The sequence below is a fragment of the Hippopotamus amphibius genome, chromosome 5 (genome assembly GCF_030028045.1).
Source record: "Hippopotamus amphibius kiboko isolate mHipAmp2 chromosome 5, mHipAmp2.hap2, whole genome shotgun sequence".
In the NCBI taxonomy this organism is placed as follows: domain Eukaryota; kingdom Metazoa; phylum Chordata; class Mammalia; order Artiodactyla; family Hippopotamidae; genus Hippopotamus; species Hippopotamus amphibius.
The window spans coordinates 49509248-49517287 of record NC_080190.1 but is presented as its reverse complement, the minus strand read 5'-3'; positions in this window follow the sequence as shown (position 1 = coordinate 49517287).

Genomic DNA, 8040 nt, shown 5'->3' with positions numbered 1-8040 from the left:
CGCAGGGCGAGACGACCCCGCCTGTCTGGGAAACCTGGCACGCTGCTGAGCCCCTGAACCCCAGTGTCCTTGTCCGAATACTAAAGAGAGTGAACCAGAAAATAAGCGGCCGTTTTTGTGTATGGAAGTATAGTTTCCGTTTTACCGTCTGTAAAACGGGATATTAAAAGTCCCAGTCTCGGGGCTATTTTGAAGAAATGATGAGGTAATGCATATTAAGTGCTATCTCAAAACTTGATACACATTTTACCCATCCATAGTCCAAATTATGGAGACCTAGGCTGCCTTTACCTCCTTGTTGCCACAATGAACACCTTCCTACACATTCTCTTAAGAACCTGTTTGGAAATTTTTCTGGAATATATAACAGGGCACTGAATTGCTGGGTCGTGGGTATGTGTATACTTAACTTGACTCAATAGTGCTACTTTGTTTCTTGATTCTGCGTCCCCATAAACAAGGCAAGAGAATTTTTAAATCTTCATGTCCCAGCCAACACTTGGCAGTGTCTGGCCATATAATTTGTGCCAGAAAAACATGCAATGTTATATTATTGTTTTAATCCACATTTCTCTGATTATCAAGGACTCGTATCTCATGTTGTTTGTTAGTTTGAGGGGCTTCCTGATGTACTTCTCTTGGGTCTTGTTCTTGTTTATATACAAGAGTTCCTGGTAGAGGAACGTGTACATTTGTGGTTCAAACTGTCATCAACTTTCCCACAGATTACTGCAACAGCTCCCTAACTGGCCTCCTTGTTTCCACACTTGCACCCCTGAATTTTAATCTCAACACAGCAGAGTTTTCTTTATAGAACACTAATTCAAATCGTGTTGCCCCTCTGCTCAAAACCCTCAAATGACTTCACTCTAAGTAAAAGCCAAAATCCCAACATTTGCTTCTAAGGCTCATCATCTCATCTCAAATATTTCACTCATGCTACCATGTTAATGAAGAAAATCAGAAAACTAAAAGAAACATGTAACATAATACTCTTGGTGTTAATTAAAAGCATATGTCCATAAAACTACAACATACATTTCACAAGAACACATTCAAATACATATTGAACACATTCAAATATGTATCAAACACATTAACATGGTTGTAGGGGGGGTGAGACTGAGGGATGCAGATATGATGTAACTAAGCGATTGTCCATACCAATACTGATAGGGTGCCAGAATGCAGTAATATAATTAACTCTATCCTGCGCCTGAAGTCCCCCCCTCCAAAAAAGTTTTTTATTTGCAGATATTTTAAGGTCCATATAGCCAAGGACCATATCTGTTTACTATTTTATCCCCAGCACTTAGCATAGTGCCTCAGCACTTAGCACATAGCATGTTTTCAGTCAATATTTGTTGAATGAATAAATGAATGAGTAAATTGACCCTTAACTTGGATCCTGTAAGAGTTTCTCTGATGCAGAAGGGCTGGGTTCATTGGGAGTTCTTTGACTAAAAGCACCAGAAAATTATCTGGCTGGCTTAAGAAAAAGGAATTGATGGGAAAGTTGTCTAAAGGACAACTCAGAATCACAGGAAAACTGGGGAATTAGTCTCAGGAAGCAGGGCTTAGCCCAAAATGGACTGACTCTTCAAGGCTCTTATGATGTTCAAAATTCAAATTCCAAGAAGAGAGATGCCTAAATGATCTGGCTTGGCCTGAAGAGGGGAAGAGGGGACCTGGAGCCACACATATGAAACACACATGGATTAAGAAGCAAGGCAGGGGCTTCCCTGGTGGTGCAGTGGTTAAGAATCCGCCTGCCAGTGCAGAGGACACAGGTTCAATCCCTGGTCGAGGATGATCCCACATGCCACAGAGCAACTAAGTCCATGTGCCACAACTACTGATCCTGTGCTCTAGAGCCCTCAAGCCACAACTATTGAGCCCACATGCCGCAACTACTGAAGCCCATGTTCCTAGAGCCTGTGCTCTGCAATAGGAGAACCCACTTCAATGAGAAGCCCGTGCACTGCTACGAAGAGTAGCCCCTGCTCTCCGAAAGTACACAAAGCCCATGCGCAGCAACAAAGACCCAATTCAGCCAATAAATTTTAAATAAATGAATGAATGAATTTTAAAATTATATATCAAAAAAGAAGCAAGGCAGATGGTTCATGGGATGCAGGTAGCACAAGAAATAGGAGTGGATGTTGGGAAGGAAAAAATCAACACATGTGCACAGAAGACTTCCAGTAGGAAAGCACCATATGCAAAGGCAGAGTTGTATGAAAGGCTAGGGGAATGATAACTGCCTAGATGTGCACAGGGAACTAGTAGCCTAGGCCAGGTGACACTGGGCTTTGTCTGCCATGTCAGGGGTTTGCACTCTATTCAGTAGGGTACTGGATACCAGCAATATTTTAAGCTGTGAGGGATGTGGTTAGGTTTGCTTTTTAGAAAGATTTCTGTGGCAACTGGAGGACAGATGGAGTAGTAAAAGGTGACAGCAAAAATATATCCAGGTGAGAGGCAATAATGCACTGGCTAGCAGTAGAGTTAGAGAAAGAGGGACAGATTTGAGAGAGATTTAGGAGTCAGGTCCATAGGGTTTAATGGTTGACTGGGCATGAGTGGTGGGGCAACAGTAACTCACAGATTTCTGGCTTTAGTGACTGGGAGGACAGTGAAATCTCTCAGTGAGTGCAAAACAGGAGATGCAGGTTAGGGAGAACAACAGAAAAGTATACAAGTTGGAGCCACCAATGAGCCACTTAAGAAAGATGAAGAGTATGACATGGAATAGCAGGCAGGAACAAAACCGTAGCAAATCAAAAGACTTCAGAGCCTTCTATTTGCCCACAGTGGTCTTCAGAGATACAGAGGAAACACAGAGCTATGGAGAGAGACCCACACCAAGGAGGGAAGCTGAGTCACTGAGGAAAGGGGCAGGGCAGGGCAGTGAAGGACAGAAGCAGCTGCTGTAGGAGCCTTTCAGCCTAATTTATGCTCTGCTAATTACATTGATTAAAGCAAACATTTGGGGCAATTAAGGCTCCCACGAGGATGGCTGCCATTCTCAGAAGACTGAGAAGGCCCAAGGCATGGCTATGGGCCATGGGTTCTGCAAAGATCTTCAGAATCAGAAACCTTCCTATTCTTCTCTTCTCTCCCTCACAGAACATGCATGCAAGTTTGTATTTACTCTGGTTGTACAGAATTTAGAATTTAAATAATAGAGAACAATACAGAGCAAAATGTGAAAAACTCTCTTCCACTTGCCTCAGCTTCACCTTTCTCCCCCTCCAGAGATAACTACTGGCCACAGCTGGGTGAATGTCTTTACAAAACTAAGTATTTATCTAAGTATACTTGTACAAATACACATTTATAAAAACATAAAAATGCATCCACTAGACTGTAGTTCTGCAATTTGCTTCCTTTTTTCACTTGCGTTGAAGATCTTTATTTTAATTTCAGTACATCAGTACATGTAGGATCAGCTCCTATTTCTTTTTTTTTAATAAATTTATTTATTATTTATTAATTTTATTGGTTGTGTTGGGTCTTTTTTGCTGGGCACGGGCTTTCTTTTTAGTTGCGGTGAGCAGGGGCTGCTCTTCGTTGTGGCAGGTGGGCTCCTCATTGCCGTGGCCTTCGCTGCTGTGGAGCACGGGCTCCAGGCACATGGGCTTCAGTAGTTGCAGCACGTGGGCTCAATAGCTGTGGCTCACGGGCTTTAAATCGCAGGCTCAGTAGTTGTGGCACACGGGCCCAGCCGCTCCGTGGCATATGGGATCCTCCCGGAGCAGGGATCGAACCCGTGTCCCCTGCACTGGCAGGCGGATTCTTCACCACTGCGCCACCTAGGAAGCCCTCAGCTCCTATTTCTTAATGGGTATATTGTATTCATTGTAGGGGTGTGTAATGATTATATTTAACTTCTTTTGCATTGAACAGACATTTACAGGAGAAAAAAAAGTCCTTCCACATATATCCTTTAGGACATGTGTAACTATTTTGGCAACATTAATTCCTAGAAGAGGTGAAACACTGGGTTAATGGAGATAGATATTTTGAATTTTAATAGCTACTGTCTTCAGTAAGAGCATTCTGATATGTGTCCCTATTAATATTCAAGATTTCCCACTTTCTTACATCCTTGCCAAGACTTGTTATTATCAGTCTTTTGAATTTGTACCAATCTGATAGATGAAAAAAAATGTTTTAGTTTGTATAAAACTGGTAAGTGCAGTTGAGAATCTTTTTATGTTTATTTTGTATTCCTTTTCTGTGCACTTCCTAATCATTTTCTTTGCCCATTTTTCTATCGGGTTGTTTTCATCTTTCTTACTGATTCATCTATACTCTGTAAATATTCTGGATAGGAATACTTTGGTATGTCATAAATGCTGAAAATATTTATTTCTCCCAGTCTGTCACTTGTCTTCTAACTTTGTTTATAGATGCTTTAGCCATATGGTACTTAACACTTATCATGGGCTGACTTGTGTCTCCCATCACCAAATTCATATACTGAAGTTCTAGCACCCAGTACTCAGAATCATAATAATCGTATTTGGAGATAAGATCTTTAAAGTTGTAACTGAGTTAAAATGAGGTCATTAGGGTGGGCCTTATAAGTACTTATAAGAAGAGAAATTTGGACAGAGACATCTTTACAAACAGAGGTGAGATCATGTGAAAACAGAGGGAGAAGGTGGCCACCTGGAAGCCAAGGAGAGAGGCCTCAGGAGAAACCAACCCTGATGACACCTTGATCTTAGACTTCTGGTTACCAGAACTGTGTGAAAATTAATTTCTGTTGTTTAAGCCCCCCAGTCTGTGGCACTTTGTTACGGTGGCCTGAGAAATGAATACAGTGCTCTTGTTGGAGGCTTCATTCCTTAATTTGAGAACCACTCAGGACTGCAGAGTTTTCCCCCAACTGCAGCTTCTCCTGGGTCAGAGCTCCTTCTATCCCCAGGTGGGGTAGAGATGGCCCCACTTTACGCTCTCAGACAGTTCCCAGATAACGTCTGCTTACAGCTGACAAGTACATTTCTTTTATTCTTTCCTCTCCCATCTCATTATATTATTATTTTGAAGAGAGATATCAAAAGGACAGATCATCACTCAGAAGCACATACTGTTAGCTTTGGGGCAGATCTTTTACAAACACAGTTGAGATAATACATTATTTACTTAATAGGACAACTTAAGCATTTCCCATGTTTTAAAATACTTATAAACCTCGTTTCAATGATGGCAAGTACATAACGGTATATTTTCTTGGGTGTTTCCTCTAGTACAGTTTTTTCCCAGCACGAGCCATTCTCCGTCCGTGGCCTTGGACCAGACTTCATGCTGTTTGCTTTGTTCCCGCCGTGATTACCGCTCCCACCACAGTGCCAGGTTATGTGTTAAGCACTTTACAGGTGTCATCCCATATATTCTTTACAATGTCTGAGAGGTGAGGAGACTGCCACTTGCAGCGGTCCCTTACACATGTAGATGGAGGCAGAGTAACACTCTGTATATCAATAAAGAAATATCAGAGTAGAACGCTAAGACTTCCAGCTCCAGTCCCAACACTCGTTCAAAGCTGAGCACTCATTGAGGTTCTGATATCGCACAGGGCCACAGAACACAGCCAGATGCAGAAGTCTTGTTACCCAAAAACTGGGTTTGCCTCTTGGTGCGTGTGGAGCCAAAAGACACAACCAAGCCAAAGAGCAGGGGAAGGAAGGATTTTATTACTCACAACGAGTAAGGAGAACATCAGGGATATTTCCCAAAGCAATGTCTCCCCAAACAGCAAAATTGGGGAATTTTTAAGCTAAGGGGCCATACATACTCATGAAGGGGCTTGAGCAGAGGAGAATTCAGCACAGAATTGAGGTAAAGTTTAACACAGTCTGGGCTCTAGTTGATTGACATCACAAGGGTCAGTAAAAGCATCATCATTTCTTAGGCTCTAGTTGGTCTGATGGTTGAGTGCTTGAGGGGGGTTGGATCCATAGATCCTGCAAAGTAGCTCAAGGATGTGCTTCAGACTAACCGTTACCTTTGAAACAGAACTGGGAGTCTTTACAACTGATTTACTGTCTTCAATATGGTTAAGTGGGACATCCCTGGTGGCACAGTGCTTGGGAATCTGCCTGCCAATGCAGGGGACATGGGTTCAAGCCCTGGTCCGAGCGGATCCCACGTGCCACGGAGCAACTAAGCCTGTGCACCACAACTACTGAGCCCATGCACTGCAATTACTGAAGCCCGTGCACCTACAGCCTGTGTTCTGCAACAAGAGAAGCCCTCGCTCGCCACAACTAGAGAAAGCCCGCACGGAGCAATGAAGACCCAAAGCAGCTAAAAATAAATAGATAAATAAAATAATGAATAAATCTTTAAAAAAAATTATGGTTGTTATTTCCCTGGTCTGGTAATAGCTGTTTGTTCTTACATTCTTTGTTCCTTTAAAATCATTAAAGGCCTATTCTTTTGCAAGGGCAGCTTGGGGCCAGGCTTAGATCACAAAATGGCTTGGGCCTAAAATGGCTGCTCTTACATCAAGAAAGCCGTGCCTGGTTCTCTTCCTTCAGGGACCCCGTACCCTATCTGCCTGGCCTCTTGCCTCTTCAGCCTGGCTCTTCCCATGCCCCAGTCTGCCCTCTCACATGCTTTACATCCTCTCGTAGAGAGGGCACAACCCAGGAGGCCCCAGCTCCCAAGGACTTCTCCAGATAAGCCTCTACCCCAGGGAATCTCAACTTCCCATCTTCTCTAAACTCTTTCCTTTTGGCACTTGGTGGGTGGTGATCTATAGATGAAAGCTTCATTAATTCAGGTTCCAATAGCTCAGAGTCAGTCTAGGATCATTCATTCTCAAGATACAGTTGTATTAACCTTAACAATCTTTGTATGTGGTTGTTTTAAAGCAAACATTAAAATCAGTGATATGGAAAAGGGACACTTTAAACTTATTTTGAGATAATTGTAGATTCACTTGCCGTTATAAGAAGTAACACAGAGAGATCCTCTGTACTTCCCCCAGTTTCCACCAGTGGTAACATCTTGTAAACCAATATCATAACCAGGGTATTGACATTTTCTGTTAATACAGCCAATATATAGAACACTTCTATCACCAAGAAAATCCCTTATGTTACCCTTTTACAGCCATATTTATTGTTGTCACCATTTTTTTTTTAAATTTTAGTCATTCTGATAGGTATGTAGTGATATCTCATTATGGTTTTATTTTGCATTTCTCTGATAGCTAATGAACATCTATCTTTTCATGTGTTTATTTACTATCTGTGTATCTTCTTCAGTGAAATAGTCATGTCTTATAGCTCCTTTCTAATTGGATTGCTTTTTTTTTAAACTGTTGAGTTTTGAGAGTTCTTTATATATTCTAGATACTAATCCTTGAGCATGGTTTTGCAAATACTTTCTCCCAGTCTGTAGTTTCTTTTCATCCTCAAAACAGGGTCTTACATTGAACTAAAGTTTTACATTCTGATGAAGTCCGAGTTATTAATTTTTCACTTTATGGCTTGTGCTTTGATTTTCAGTCTAAGAACTTTTCGTCTACCCCAGATCCTGAAGATTTTCTCCTCTATACTATTTTCCGAAAGTTTTCTAGTTTTACATTTTATATTTAAGCCCATCATCCATTTTTGAGTTAATTTTTGTTTAAGGGATGAAACAGGTTGAGGTTTTTTTTGTTTTTTGTGAGTTTTTTTTGCCTACAGATGCCCAGTTGCTTCTGCACTATTTGTTGAAAAGGCTATCTTTCCTCTGTTGAATTGATTTTACACCTTTGTCCAAACTCAGTTGGGCATATTTGTATGGCTCTATCCCGGGGTTTAGCTTTATTGAGATATAATTCCCATACCATACAACTCACCCATTTAAAATGTACCATTCAATGGTCTTAGTAAATTCCCAGAGTTGTGCAAACCATCATCACAATCAATTTTAGAACATTTCATCATCCCCCAAAGAAACCAAAAGTGGGACTTTTACCACCTTAAGAAAAACAAGTGGTTCCAAGACCTATGGCTTTTTAAAAATTGTCTGCGGGTT